The sequence below is a fragment of the Pleurodeles waltl genome, chromosome 8 (assembly GCF_031143425.1).
Source record: "Pleurodeles waltl isolate 20211129_DDA chromosome 8, aPleWal1.hap1.20221129, whole genome shotgun sequence".
NCBI classification, from domain to species: Eukaryota; Metazoa; Chordata; class Amphibia; order Caudata; family Salamandridae; genus Pleurodeles; species Pleurodeles waltl.
In genome coordinates this window covers 1,103,880,318-1,103,896,120 of record NC_090447.1, presented here as the reverse complement: position 1 = coordinate 1,103,896,120, position 15,803 = coordinate 1,103,880,318, and positions in this window count along the sequence as shown.

Genomic DNA, 15,803 nt, shown 5'->3' with positions numbered 1-15,803 from the left:
AGGGGGGCAGAAGCCACTTAGGCACCAGGGATTGTGTGTGTAGTGGATGGGGGGGCGCCCCCTTGGGCAAGGGTCGCTCCCCTTTGGGGGGCATGTCTTTTAGGGCCATTTCTGCCCCCCTTGAGGGCAGATCAGCCTATTATTTTTAGGCTGATCTGCCCCCAAGGGGGGCAGAAACCACTAGAACGCCAGGGATTTTTTTTTATGTGTTTATTTTTGTGGGGGGGCGTCCCCTTGGGCACGGGGCGCCCCCCCAAGGGGGGCATTGACCTGTTGGCCATTTCTGCCCCCCCCTGGGGGCAGATGGGCCTATTTTTCTAGACCCACCTGCCCCCAAGGGGGGCAGAAGCCACGTAGACACCAGGGATAGTGTGTGTGTGTGTGTGTGTTAGTGGATGGGGGGGGCTTGGGCAAGGGTCGCCCCCCACTTTGGGGGCACATGTACCCAGGCCATTTCTGCACCCCTTGGAGACAGATCAGCCTATTATTTTTAGGCTGATCTGCCCCCAAGGGGGGCAGAAACCACTAGAACGCCAGGGATTTTTTTTTAGGTGTTTATTTTTGTGGGGGGGCGTCCCCTTGGTCACGGGGCGCCCCCCCAAGGGGGGCATTGACCTGTTGGCCATTTCTACACCCCCTGGGGGCAGATGGGCCTATTTTCTTAGGCCCACCTGCCCCCAAGGGGGCAGAAGCCACTTAGGCACCAGGGATAGTGTTGTGTGTGTTTTTTTTGTTTTTTTTTGTTTGAGGGCTGTCCCCTTTGGCAAGGGTCGCTCTCCATGGGGACACAGTACTAAAGGTATTTTTTGGCTTCCTTGGGGCAGACAGGCCTATTTTTCTAGTAGGCCCATCTGCCCCTATGGCAGAATCCACTTAGGCACCAATTTCTAAAATGTTTGATGGTGGGGTGTTTGTCAACTGAAGAAGTCTTTGCATTTGTGATAAAAAATGTTTTCCTCCTTTTTGTTCTAGTTCAAAGCTTTTGCTTTATTTGCTGTGGCTCCTTGCGGTTTTGGCGGTGGTTGACCTGCAGTTTGCACAGTTGCATGTTTTAGGTAAGTAAAAACAATTTACTCCAAAGGAGTATTGTTGCCATGCATGAATGACATGTTTGTAGGGGGTGTACTAAATGCAGGATTGTGTGTGAAATTGTCCTTAGGTTTGTGCACAATGATATTTGTTTTGTCTTATTTCTAATTTGCCTTTCTTTCTTTCTTTCTTTTTAGTGGGATATCATTGGTGATTGCTGTGTAGTTGCTGGTGAATCAAGCTTTTTCAGGCAAGTGAGCGGTATAGTTTTTGAGTTTGTAACTCTTACTAACAAAGCTACACTTTGTTACTTGTCTTACACAGTGCTGGTTGTTGGTGGTGAATTTGTCCAGTTAATTTTAGCAGGAGAGATCATGGCTAGCCGCAGGATGACCGCTCAGCAGGTGGTTGGTATGCTTTTTGAGTCACAGTCTGATCATGACTATGAGACGGACTCTGCATCTGAGGCAGAGGAGGAAGTCAGAGATTCTGGCAGTGATGTTTCTGTTGGAGGGGAATCTTCTGATGATGAAGCCACACTCAGTGCAGATGAAGGTTCTGTTTTAGAGGAGGACATTGATGTGCCAATAGTGCAGCAACCTGGGGCTGAAAGGTTTCCCGTTAGAAGACCTGATGTCTGGGTTGCCCCAAACATGGAGCAGCCAGAGTTGCCTGCCTTTACTGGTCTCCCGGGGTGTAACGCCAATACAGAGAACTTTATGCCTATCAATTTCTTTGAGGTATTCATGGATGATGTGTTTTTGGAAGAGATTGTTGAGCAGACTCATTTGTATGCGGAGCAGCATTTGAGGGACAACGCTGCTAGACTTAGGCCACACTCTAGAGCTGCCCAGTGGATTCCCACAAATTTGGAGGAGATAAAAAAGTTTTTGGGTTTGACTTTTTTGATGGGGTTGATAAGGAAGCCGTCACTGGCTTCTTATTGGTCTACTAGTCCCTTGATGGCAACAGCTATATTTCCAGCTACCATGAGTCGTAATCGGTATTTGCTTCTTCTTAGGATGCTGCATTTTGTTGACAATCCATTAGCCTTGCCACGAGATCACCCAGATTCTGACCGTCTTTTTAAGATTAGGCCTGTCCTTGATCATTTTGTAGATCGGTTTTCGGAGGTCTATGTTCCAGGCAAAGAGTTAAGTGTGGACGAGTCTTTGGTCCTCTTCAAGGGTCGTTTGGTTTTTAGGCAGTACATTCCTAGCAAAAGGGCACGATATGGAATTAAATTGTATATGCTGTCTGAAAGTAGGACAGGATATGTGTATAGTTTCCGTGTGTACACTGGTAGGGATTCCAATATTGACCCCCCTGGTTGTCCTCCCACTTTTGGAGTTACTGAGAAAATTGTGTGGGATCTTGGTAGACGACTGTTCAACAAAGGTCACCATTTGTATGTAGATAACTTCTACACTGGTGTGCAGTTGTTCAAGGAATTGTTTAGAGTGGACACAGTTGCTTGTGGCACAATCCGTTCTAACCGGAAAGGCTATCCAAGGGAGCTTGTCTGTAAAAAACTTGAGAGGGGACAGTGCTGTGCCTTGCGGAACGAGGAGCTGCTAGCTCTGAAATTTTCAGACAAGAGGGATGTCTACATGCTAAGTACCATCCATGATGAGAGTACTTCCCCTGTGACTGTTTGGGGCCAGGTTGCTGAAGTGCGCAAACCTGTGTGCATTTTAGATTATAATAAGCACATGGGAGGTGTAGATAGAGTTGACCAGAGGTTGGAACCTTATACTGCTATTCGTAAGTCTTATGTTTGGTATAAGAAGATAGCACTTCACCTCTTCCACTTAGCAACCTTCAATGCTTTTATTGTGTTTAGGGATAGGTCTCCAGACTCAAAGATGACATTTGTGAAATTTCAGGAGTCAGTGATAGAGAGCCTTATTGTGGTGGAACAGGCCAGAGTTCCTAGAGAAGCAGTGGTGGAGGATGTGGCTAGATTGAAAGATCGCCACTTTGCTGAGCACATTCCTCCCACACCCAAAAAAGACTTTCCAGCTAAGAAATGTAGAGTGTGTTTTCGAAGAGGTATCCGGAGGGAGTCTCGAATGTACTGCCCAGATTGTCCTTCAAAGCCTGGGCTGTGTGTCGGTGCTTGTTTTAAGAATTACCACACCCAGAAGAATTTCTGGGAACAACCATGAGTGTAAACTCATGTCTGTTTTGTATTTTCATGTGTTTAGTTTCATGGTTAGCATTTCTATCATGTTCTTAGTTAGAGCTTTTGTGTTTGTTGTTTTGTAATTCTTTCTACTTAGTTAGGGGTTCCTCTGTTTAAAGAAAAAAAAAAAATATGATGCCATTGTGTGTGGAGTGGGGCTTGGCTGAGACTGTACATATTGACTTGATGTTGGCTACTGCAACACACTGCCAGCCAAACACCAGTCCACACACTCCCATCAGCTGGTGTGATTGTTGTATCAGGCATGTGGGCGTATGTAAGTGATGGGCCCTTGAGTGGCGCTGTCTGTCGATGTGAGTGTTGTAATGTGCTGGGCCCGTGGCTGGCGGTGTGAATGGCCTTGTGTGTGTCATGTATGAAAGTTGTGTGAATGGACTGTAAAGCGGTTGGTGCCTTGTCGCGGCTTTACCGCTCACGAGCTGTGAGTCATTGGTTCAGTTTTTTGCCTTTCAGTTACTAACAGTGCTTTTCATTTTTGTGAAAGCTCTTGTTAGTAAAATTTGATCCACTGAACCATCACTCACCCTCGTGCCAAATCCAACCAGTATGTGTGGTAAAAATGACCAAACCTGCTCCGCTGTAATCAGGCGTCGCAGCACACCTATGACACGCTAGGTGCCTCAGGTGGGACCCCGATGATGAAGCATGCCACCAACTTGGTTGGTGGGTGAGGGGTCTTTTTCACATAACCTAAGTGTGTTTCTTTTCAAAATTTTAGTGTTTGGCACATCACGGACGTATGTGGGCACATCAAAACAATATATTACAAAACTACCTGTGTTTGGGGGGGGAGAGGGCACCTATGTTTTTGGTCCTGTGTGCGGCCTTCATCTAGGGAAACCTACCAAACCCAGACATTTTTTAAAACTAGACACCCCAAGGAGTCCAGGGAGGTGTGGCTTGCGTGGATCCCCCAACATTTTCTTACCCAGACTCCTCTGTAAACCTCAAAATGTGCTTAAAAAAAGCATATTTTCCTGACTTTTCTTCGTACGATCACCACTCCAGCACAAAATTCCTACTCCCCAGTGTTCCCCTCAGTCTCCCAAATAAAATGACACCTCACGTATGTGGGTCCCCAAAGCAGAGTCAGTCTAAAGATGTATAAAAGAATATGTCCTTATAAACTCGCAGTGCTATCCCCTGTATCTCTACAAGTTTTGGGCCTTATTCTGTTGGAGGCACCTGGCCCACCCACACAAGTGAGGTATCATTTTTATCGGGAGACTTGGGGGAACGCTGGGTGGAAGGAAATTTGTGGCTCCACTCAGATTCCTGAACTTTCTGTCACCGAAATGTGTGAAAAATGCGTTTTTTTAGCCAAAATTTGAGATTTGGAAAGGAGTCTGGGTAACAGAACCTGGTCAGAGCCCCTCAAGTCACCCCATCTTGGATTCCCCTAGGTCTCTAGTTTTCAGAAATGCACAGGTTTGGTAGGTTTCCCAAGGTGCTGGCTGAGCTACAGGCCAAAAACTACAGGTAGGCACTGTTTTCAATGAAAAAATGTGATGTGTCCACGCTGCGCTTTGGGGCGTTTCCTGTCGCGGGCGCTAGGCCTACCCACACAAGTGAGGTATCATTTTTATCGGGAGACGTGGGGGAACGCTGGGTGGAAGGAAATTTGTGATCCCTCTCAGATTCCAGAACTTTCTGCCACAGAAATGTGAGGAACATGTGTTTTTTTAGCCAAATTTTGAGGTTTGCAAAGGATTCTGGGTAACAGAACCTGGTCCGAGCCACACAAATCACCCCATCTTGGATTCTCCTAGGTCTCTAGTTTTCAGAAATGCACAGGTTTGGTAGGTTTCCCTAGGTGGCGGCTGAGCTAGAGGCCAAAATCTACAGGTAGGCACTTTGCTAAAAACAGGTCTATTTTCTGTGATGTGTCCACGTTGCGCTTTGGGGCGTTTCCTGTTGCGGGCGCTAGGCCTACCCACACAAGTGAGGTATCATTTTTATCGGGAGACGTGGGGGAACGCTGGGTGGAAGGAAATTTGTGGCTCCTCTCAGATTCCAGAACTTTCTGCCACAGAAATGTGAGGAACATGTGTTTTTTTAGCCAAATTTTGAGCTTTGCAAAGGATTCTGGGTAACAGAACCTGGTCCGAGCCCCGCCAGTCACCCCTCCTTGGATTCCCCTAGGTCTCTAGTTTTCAGAAATGTACAGGTTTGGTAGGTTTCCCTAGGTGCCGGCTGAGCTAGAGGCCAAAATCTACAGGTAGTCACTTCGCAAAAAACACCTCTGTTTTCTTCCAAAATTTTGGTGGTGTCCACGTTGTGCTTTGGGGCGTTTCCTGTCGCGGGCGCTAGGCCTACCCACGCAAGTGAGGTATCATTTTTATCGGGAGTCTTGGGGGAATGCTGGGTGGAAGGAAATTTGTGGCTCCTCCCAGATTCCAGTACTTTCTGCCACAGAAATGTGAGGAACATGTGTTTTTTTTAGCCAATTTTTGAGCTTTGCAAAGGATTCTGGGTAACAGAACCTGGTCCGAGCCCCGCCAGTCACCCCTCCTTGGATTCCCCTAGGTCTCTAGTTTTCAGAAATGTACAGGTTTGGTAGGTTTCCCTAGGTGCCGGCTGAGCTAGAGGCCAAAATCTACAGGTAGTCACTTCGCAAAAAACACCTCTGTTTTCTTCCAAAATTTTGGTGGTGTCCACGTTGCGCTTTGGGGCGTTTCCTGTCGCGGGCGCTATGCTTACCCACGCAAGTGAGGTATCATTTTTATCGGGAGACTTGGGGAAACGCTAGGTGGAAGGAAATTTGTGGCTCCTCCCAGATTCCAGTACTTTCTGCTACAGAAATGTGAGGAACATGTGTTTTTTTTAGCCAATTTTTGAGCTTTGCAAAGGATTCTGGGTAACAGAACCTGGTCCGAGCCCCGCCAGTCACCCCTCCTTGGATTCCCCTAGGTCTCTAGTTTTCAGAAATGTACAGGTTTGGTAGGATTCCCTAGGTGCCGGCTGAGCTAGAGGCCAAAATCTACAGGTAGTCACTTCGCAAAAAACACCTCTGTTTTCTTCCAAAATTTTGGTGGTGTCCACGTTGCGCTTTGGGGCGTTTCCTGTCGCGGGCGCTAGGCCTACCCACGCAAGTGAGGTATCATTTTTATCGGGAGACTTGGGGGAACGCTGGGTGGAAGGAAATTTGTGGCTCCTCCCAGATTCCAGAACTTTCTGCCACAGAAATGTGAGGAACGTGTTTTTTTTTTATCCAATTTTTGAGCTTTGCAAAGGATTCTGGTGAACAGAACCTGGTCCGAGCCCCGCCAGTCACCCCTCCTTGGATTCCCCTAGGTCTCTAGTTTTCAGAAATGTACAGGTTTCGTAGGTTTCCCTAGGTGCCGGCTGAGCTAGAGGCCAAAATCTACAGGTAGTCACTTCGCAAAAAACACCTCTGTTTTCTTCCAAAATTTTGGTGGTGTCCACGTTGCGCTTTGGGGCGTTTCCTGACGCGGGCGCTAGGCCTACCCACGCAAGTGAGGTATCATTTTTATCGGGAGACTTGGGGGAACGCTGGGTGGAAGGAAATTTGTGGCTCCTCCCAGATTCCAGAACTTTCTGCCACAGAAATGTGAGGAACATGTGTTTTTTTTAGCCAATTTTTGAGCTTTGCAAAGGATTCTGGGTAACAGAACTTGGTCCGAGCCCCGCCAGTCACCCCTCCTTGGATTCCCCTAGGTCTCTAGTTTTCAGAAATGTACAGGTTTGGTAGGTTTCCCTAGGTGCCGGCTGAGCTAGAGGCCAAAATCTACAGGTAGTCACTTCGCAAAAAACACCTCTGTTTTCTTCCAAAATTTTGGTGGTGTCCACGTTGCGCTTTGGGGCGTTTCCTGTCGCGGGCGCTAGGCCTACCCACGCAAGTGAGGTATCATTTTTATCGGGAGACTTGGGGGAATGCTGGGTGGAAGGAAATTTGTGGCTCCTCCCAGATTCCAGAACTTTCTGCTACAGAAATGTGAGGAACATGTGTTTTTTTTAGCCAATTTTTGAGCTTTGCAAAGGATTCTGGGTAACAGAACCTGGTCCGAGCCCCGCCAGCCACCCCTCCTTGGATTCCCCTAGGTCTCTAGTTTTCAGAAATGTACAGGTTTGGTAGGTTTCCCTAGGTGCCGGCTGAGCTAGAGGCCAAAATCTACAGGTAGTCACTTCGCAAAAAACACCTCTGTTTTCTTCCAAAATTTTGGTGGTGTCCACGTTGCGCTTTGGGGCGTTTCCTGTCGCGGGCGCTAGGCCTACCCACGCAAGTGAGGTATCATTTTTATCGGGAGACTTGGGGAAACGCTGGGTGGAAGGAAATTTGTGGCTCCTCCCAGATTCCATTACTTTCTGCCACAGAAATGTGAGGAACATGTGTTTTTTTAGCCAATTTTTGAGCTTTGCAAAGGATTCTGGGTAACAGAACCTGGTCCGAGCCCCACCAGTCACCCCTCCTTGGATTCCCCTAGGTCTCTAGTTTTCAGAAATGTTCAGGTTTGGTAGGTTTCCCTAGGTGCCGGCTGAGCTAGAGGCCAAAATCTACAGGTAGTCACTTCGCAAAAAACACCTCTGTTTTCTTCCAAAATTTTGGTGGTGTCCACGTTGCGCTTTGGGGCGTTTCCTGTCGCGGGCGCTAGGCTTACCCACGCAAGTGAGGTATAATTTTTATCGGGAGACTTGGGGGAACGCTGGGTGGAAAGAAATTTGTGGCTCCTCCCACATTCCAGAACTTTCTGCCACAGAAATGTGAGGAACGTGTTTTTTTTTAGCTAATTTTTGAGCTTTGCAAAGGATTCTGGGTAACAGAACCTGGTCTGAGCCCCGCCAGTCACCCCTCCTTGGATTCCCCTAGGTCTCTAGTTTTCAGAAATGTACAGGTTTGGTAGGTTTCCCTAGGTGCCGGCTGAGCTAGAGGCCAAAATCTCCAGGTAGTCACTTCGCAAAAAACACCTCTGTTTTCTTCCAAAATTTTGGTGGTGTCCACGTTGCGCTTTGGGGCGTTTCCTGTCGCGGGCGCTAGGCCTACCCACGCAAGTGAGGTATAATTTTTATCGGGTGACTTGGGGGAACGCTGGGTACAAGGAAATTTGTGGCTCCTCCCAGATTCCAGAACTTTCTGCCACAGAAATGTGAGGAACATGTGTTTTTTTTAGCCTATTTTTGAGCTTTGCAAAGGATTCTGGGTAAAAAAACCTGGTCCGAGGCCCGCCAGTCACCCCTCTTTGGATTCCCCTAGGTCTCTAGTTTTCAGAAATGTACAGGTTTGGTAGGTTTCCCTAGGTGCCGGCTGAGCTAGAGGCCAAAATCTACAGGTAGTCACTTCGCAAAAAACACCTCTGTTTTCTTCCAAAATTTTGGTGGTGTCCACGTTGCGCTTTGGGGCGTTTCCTGTCGCGGGCGCTAGGCCTACCCACGCAAGTGAGGTATAATTTTTATCGGGTGACTTGGGGGAACGCTGGGTACAAGGAAATTTGTGGCTCCTCCCAGATTCCAGAACTTTCTGCCACAGAAATATGAGGAACATGTGTTTTTTTTAGCCAATTTTTGAGCTTTGCAAAGGATTCTGGGTAACAGAACCTGGTCCGAGCCCCGCCAGTCACCCCTCCTTGGATTCCCCTAGGTCTCTAGTTTTCAGAAATGTACAGGTTTGGTAGGTTTCCCTAGGTGCCGGCTGAGCTAGAGGCCAAAATCTACAGGTAGTCACTTCGCAAAAAACACCTCTGTTTTCTTCCAAAATTTTGGTGGTGTCCACGTTGCGCTTTGGGGCGTTTCCTGTCGCGGGCGCTAGGCCTACCCACGCAAGTGAGGTATCATTTTTATCGGGAGACTTGGGGGAATGCTGGGTGGAAGGAAATTTGTGGCTCCTCCCAGATTCCAGAACTTTCTGCCACAGAAATGTGAGGAACATGTGTTTTTTTTAGCCAATTTTTGAGCTTTGCAAAGGATTCTGGGTAACAGAACCTGGTCCGAGCCCCGCCAGCCACCCCTCCTTGGATTCCCCTAGGTCTCTAGTTTTCAGAAATGTACAGTTTTGGTAGGTTTCCCTAGGTGCCGGCTGAGCTAGAGGCCAAAATCTACAGGTAGTCACTTCGCAAAAAACACCTCTGTTTTCTTCCAAAATTTTGGTGGTGTCCACGTTGCGCTTTGGGGCGTTTCCTGTCGCGGGCGCTAGGCCTACCCACGCAAGTGAGGTATCATTTTTATCGGGAGACTTGGGGAAACGCTGGGTGGAAGGAAATTTGTGGCTCCTCCCAGATTCCATTACTTTCTGCCACAGAAATGTGAGGAACATGTGTTTTTTTTAGCCAATTTTTGAGCTTTGCAAAGGATTCTGGGTAACAGAACCTGGTCCGAGCCCCACCAGTCACCCCTCCTTGGATTCCCCTAGGTCTCTAGTTTTCAGAAATGTTCAGGTTTGGTAGGTTTCCCTAGGTGCCGGCTGAGCTAGAGGCCAAAATCTACAGGTAGTCACTTCGCAAAAAACACCTCTGTTTTCTTCCAAAATTTTGGTGGTGTCCACGTTGCGCTTTGGGGCGTTTCCTGTCGCGGGCGCTAGGCTTACCCACGCAAGTGAGGTATCATTTTTATCGGGAGACTTGGGGGCACGCTGGGTGGAAAGAAATTTGTGGCTCCTCCCACATTCCAGAACTTTCTGCCACAGAAATGTGAGGAACGTGTTTTTTTTTAGCTAATTTTTGAGCTTTGCAAAGGATTCTGGGTAACAGAACCTGGTCTGAGCCCCGCCAGTCACCCCTCCTTGGATTCCCCTAGGTCTCTAGTTTTCAGAAATGTACAGGTTTGGTAGGTTTCTCTAGGTGCCGGCTGAGCTAGAGGCCAAAATCTACAGGTAGTCACTTCGCAAAAAACACCTCTGTTTTCTTCCAAAATTTTGGTGGTGTCCACGTTGCGCTTTGGGGCGTTTCCTGTCGCGGGCGCTAGGCCTACCCACGCAAGTGAGGTATCATTTTTATCGGGAGACTTGGGGGAATGCTGGGTGGAAGGAAATTTGTGGCTCCTCCCAGATTCCAGAACTTTCTGCCACAGAAATGTGAGGAACATGTGTTTTTTTAGCCAATTTTTGAGCTTTGCAAAGGATTCTGGGTAACAGAACCTGGTCCGAGCCCCGCCAGCCACCCCTCCTTGGATTCCCCTAGGTCTTTAGTTTTCAGAAATGTACAGGTTTGGTAGGTTTCCCTAGGTGCCGGCTGGGCTAGAGGCCAAAATCTACAGGTAGTCACTTCGCAAAAAACACCTCTGTTTTCTTCCAAAATTTTGGTGGTGTCCACGTTGCGCTTTGGGGCGTTTCCTGTCGCGGGCGCTAGGCCTACCCACGCAAGTGAGGTATAATTTTTATCGGGTGACTTGGGGGAACGCTGGGTACAAGGAAATTTGTGGCTCCTCCCAGATTCCAGAACTTTCTGCCACAGAAATGTGAGGAACATGTGGTTTTTTTAGCCAATTTTTGAGCTTTGCAAAGGATTCTGGGTAAAAAAACCTGGTCCGAGGCCCGCCAGTCACCCCTCCTTGGATTCCCCTAGGTCTCTAGTTTTCAGAAATGTACAGGTTTGGTAGGTTTCCCTAGGTGCCGGCTGAGCTAGAGGCCAAAATCTACAGGTAGTCACTTCGCAAAAAACACCTCTGTTTTCTTCCAAAATTTTGGTGGTGTCCACGTTGCGCTTTGGGGCGTTTCCTGTCGCGGGCGCTAGGCCTACCCACGCAAGTGAGGTATCATTGTTATCGGGAGACTTGGGGGAACGCTGGGTGCAAGGAAATTTGTGGCTCCTCTCAGATTACAGCACTTTCTGCCACAGAAATGTGAGGAACATGTGTTTTTTTTAGCCAATTTTTGAGCTTTACAAAGGATTCTGGGTAACAGAACCTGGTCCGAGCCCCGCCAGTCACCCCTCCTTGGATTCCCCTAGGTCTCTAGTTTTCAGAAATGCACAGGTTTGGTAGGTTTCCCTAGGTGGCGGCTGAGCTAGATGCCAAAATCTACAGGTAGGCACTTTGCTAAAAACAGATCTGTTTTCTGTGATGTGTCCACGTTGCGCTTTGGGGCGTTTCCTGTCGCGGGCGCTAGGCCTACCCACACAAGTGAGGTATCATTTTTATCGGGAGACGTGGGGGAACGCTGGGTGGAAGGAAATTTGTGGCTCCTCTCAGATTCCAGAACTTTCTGGCACAGAAATGTGAGGAACATGTGTTTTTTTAGCCAAATTTTGAGGTTTGCAAAGGATTCTGGGTAACAGAACCTGGTCCGAGCCACACAAATCACCCCATCTTGGATTCCCCTAGGTCTCTAGTTTTCAGAAATGCACAGGTTTGGTAGGTTTCCCTAGGTGGCGGCTGAGCTAGAGGCCATAATCTACAGGTATGCACTTTGCTAAAAACAGGTCTGTTTTCTGTGATGTGTCCACGTTGCGCTTTGGGGCGTTTCCTGTCGCGGGCGCTAGGCCTACCCACACAAGTGAGGTATCATTTTTATCGGGAGACGTGGGGGAACGCTGGGTGGAGGGAAATTTGTGGCTCCTCTCAGATTCCAGAACTTTCTGCCACAGAAATGTGAGGAACATGTGTTTTTTTAGCCAAATTTTGAGGTTTGCAAAGGATTCTGGGTAACAGAACCTGGTCCGAGCCACACAAATCACCCCATCTTGGATTCCCCTAGGTCTATAGTTTTCAGAAATGCACAGGTTTGGTAGGTTTCCCTAGGTGGCGGCTGAGCTAGAGGCCAAAATCTACAGGTAGGCACTTTGCTAAAAACAGGTCTGTTTTCTGTGATGTGTCCACGTTGCGCTTTGGGGCGTTTCCTGTTGCGGGCGCTAGGCCTACCCACACAAGTGAGGTATCATTTTTATCGGGAGACGTGGGGGAACGCTGGGTGGAAGGAAATTTGTGGCTCCTCTCAGATTCCAGAACTTTCTGCCACAGAAATGTGAGGAACATGTGTTTTTTTAGCCAAATTTTGAGGTTTGCAAAGGATTCTGGGTAACAGAACCTGGTCCGAGCCACACAAATCACCCCATCTTGGATTCCCCTAGGTCTCTAGTTTTCAGAAATGCACAGGTTTGGTAGGTTTCCCTAGGTGGCGGCTGAGCTAGAGGCCAAAATCTACAGGTAGGCACTTTGCTAAAAACAGGTCTGTTTTCTGTGATGTGTCCACGTTGCGCTTTGGGGCGTTTCCTGTCGCGGGCGCTAGGCCTACCCACACAAGTGAGGTATCATTTTTATCGGGAGACTTGGGGGAACATAGAATAGCAAAACAAGTGTTATTGCCCCTTGTCTTTCTCTACATTTTTCCCTTCCAAATGTAAGACAGTGTGTAAAAAAGACGTCTATTTGAGAAATGCCCTGTAATTCACATGCTAGTATGGGCACCCCGGAATTCAGAGATGTGCAAATAACCACTGCTTCTCAACACCTTATCTTGTGCCCATTTTGGAAATACAAAGGTTTTCTTGATAGCTATTTTTTACTCTTTATATTTCAGCAAATGAATTGCTGTATACCCGGCATAGAATGAAAACCCACTGCAGGGTGCAGGTCATTTATTGGCTCTGGGTACCTAGAGTTCTTGATGAACCTACAAGCCCTATATATCCCCGCAACCAAAAGAGTCCAGCAGACGTAACGGTATATTGCTTTCGAAAATCTGACATTGCAGGAAAAAGTTACAGAGTAAAACTTAGAGAAAAATTGATGTTTTTTTCACCTCAATTACAATATTTTTCTTTTTCAGTTGTTATTTTCTGTAGGAAACCCTTGTAGGATCTACACAAATTACCCCTTGCTGAATTCAGAATTTTGTCTACTTTTCAGAAATGTTGTGGTTTATGGGATCCAGCGTTGGTTTCATGCCCATTTCTGTCACTGACTGGAAGGAGGCTGAAAGCACAAAAAATCGTAAAAATGGGGTATGTCCCAGTAAAATGCCAAAATTGGGTTGGAAAATTGGGTTTTCTGATTCAAGTCTGCCTGTTCCTGAAATCTGGGAAGCTGGTGATTTTATCACCGCAAACCCTTTGTTGATGCCCTTTTCAGGGAAAAAACCACAAGCCTTCTTCTGCAGCCCATTTTTCCAATTTTTTTTAAAAAAATGAAATTTTCACTGTTTTTTGGCTAATTTCTTGGCCTCCTTCTGGGGAACCCACAAAGTCTGGGTACCTCTAGAATCCCTAGGATGCTGGAAAAAAAGGACGCAAATTTGGCGTGGGTAGCTTATGTGAACAAAAAGTTATGAGGGCCTAAGCACGAACTGCTCCAAATAGCCAAAAAAAGGCTCGGCACAGGAGGGGGAAAAGGCCTGGCAGCGAAGGGGTTAAGTTGGGCCCCTTTATGCCTTTGGATGTCCGGTTGGACTAGACCAGAAGGTGCACTTACCAAGTCATTGCTCATGGATTTCATGAGACTGGATGGAGTACAGAGGTGCACGTGGATTATGTATGTTAAAGATAGTCTGGGCAGTCTTCACAGAATAAATCTATTTCTTAACCATAGATCTATAACCAAACAGGATGTTATATTGGTTAAAAATGAATTTCATGAAAAAAATTATGGATGATAGATGGAGGAGCGAGCTGCGGAAAGGCTTGATGACAACCTATCTTCCCCTATGCACTACGGCAAAGAATGAACTCTATCTGATAGTTGTTCCACGCCATTACAGATTTTATTTGATGAGGTTTCGTTTGCGGCTGGCTCACTTCTTGGTGGCTTATCCACCTAAGATATTGTAGCCGGGTGGCTCTTGGCTCGGCTACTCGAGGCCGCGATGGCTGGAGCAAAGGGTGTCCCCGGGGCACTGCCTTCGACAACCCAGAAGAGGAAGAGTTCGGAAACCCGGAAATCCGGGTTTCCAACAACACAAAGGACAGACGACCGACGTGAGGTGCGGGTTGAGACAAGACCGAAAATCCAGGCGAGGAGGACGCACAGAGGTGAGACCGACCAGAGCCGGAGCAGAGAAGCATCGGGAAGAAGGAATACCCGACAACACAGGGCAGGGAAGCCCCCAGGAGACTCACTGACCGCCACATCTCTGGAGGGGTGTGGCTAAGGCAGGTACATTCTGTTCCATAGCCGCAACCGGGCACTCCTCGGTAGGGAGGAGGGAGCGGGAGGTGGAAAAGGGTATGCAGGGACGGTCTCACGAGTACAGCTGGGCGGGAAAGATAAGCACAAGAAAGCCTGCCCTAAATATATGTAAATGGTTGATTGTTATCTTTTCTTATTTTCCCTTTTTTCTCTCACTCTAATACAAATTAATTGTTGGTATAAATAAAGTCTAGCACCCCCTCTAATCCACCGCGTGACGCCACGAAGAGGACTGTGCTGCCAACAGTCCTATTCCACTACAGGACTATATTTTAGTTTTTTTTCCCTCTCTCTCTTTCCCTTATCTTCACTTGCCCCAGTGATACTTATGTGAAATCTGGGAGACTGGGATCACAACACTCTTGGGGGAAAACGAGTACAGACCTAGCCTTCAAAAATCACCCCTCCCTCACTCCACCTCACCACACCCCTCCCTTTCTAACTCCACACAAGAGGCCCAAACCAGTAGACTTACCTTTCCTTTTCTCTTTCCCATTTCCTCCGCTGACCAACCCAACATCGTTGGATCCTTATCTCTTCGGAGACAACGGATGCCCGGTCCCGGTAAGATTCACCTGGAAAGAAGAGGAGAACAGACATCGGACAACAGAACCATTGGGACTTAGACTTGTCAGACAGTAGAAAGGAAACACTTGGAGGAAAATAAAAAGATCACCTAAAAACCCTGATATCCCAACTTGTTTCTATTCTGTTCGCAACCCTCTACACCCACACCTCGTACAGATATATCACTCAATGGATTTAATACTTTGCCCATGCGATGGATGTTCAGAGCAATCTCAACTGCATATGTTACTATTTTGTAAATTTTATGAAGAGCAGAGAAGGGCTTTTTTAATTCCAAAGCTCAGGCTTTTAAACACCAGGATGTCTAAGGAAGCAATTGTTTACCTGCAGTTACTGCAATCTGATATGGTGTGTATGGTTGTTTACCATTTTATTGCAAATTATTGGCAATGATAAAAGAAAGGAGAAGGAGGAGATATTATTTGTAAATTTTGGTATTTCTGCTGGCTATGTGCCCACTGTACTATGATATTTATATTACTCAAATCTGACATTGTGATTTTTTTAACATATATAAGAAAAGCTTTTAAGGTTTTAAAATGCTTTTAATTTTTGAGCATGTATTTAATTTTTTTTAAATAGTTAGTACGTCTTCTGTATGTTTCTTTTATGGACATCTTAACCCCTTTGCTGTCAGGCCTTTTCCCCTCGGGTGCCGAGCCGTTTTAGGGCTATTTGGGGCAGTTTGTGCTTAGGCCCTCATAACGTTTTGTCCACATAAGCTACCCATGCCAAATTAGGGTCCTTTTTTTCCAACATCCTAGGGATTCCAGAGATACCCGAGTTTGTGGGTTCCCCTTGAGGAGACCGAGAAATTAGCTAAAATACAGCTATTTTAAAAAAAAATTGGAAAAAAGGGCTGCAGAAGAAAGCTTGTGGATATTTTCCCCTGAACATGGCATCAACAAAG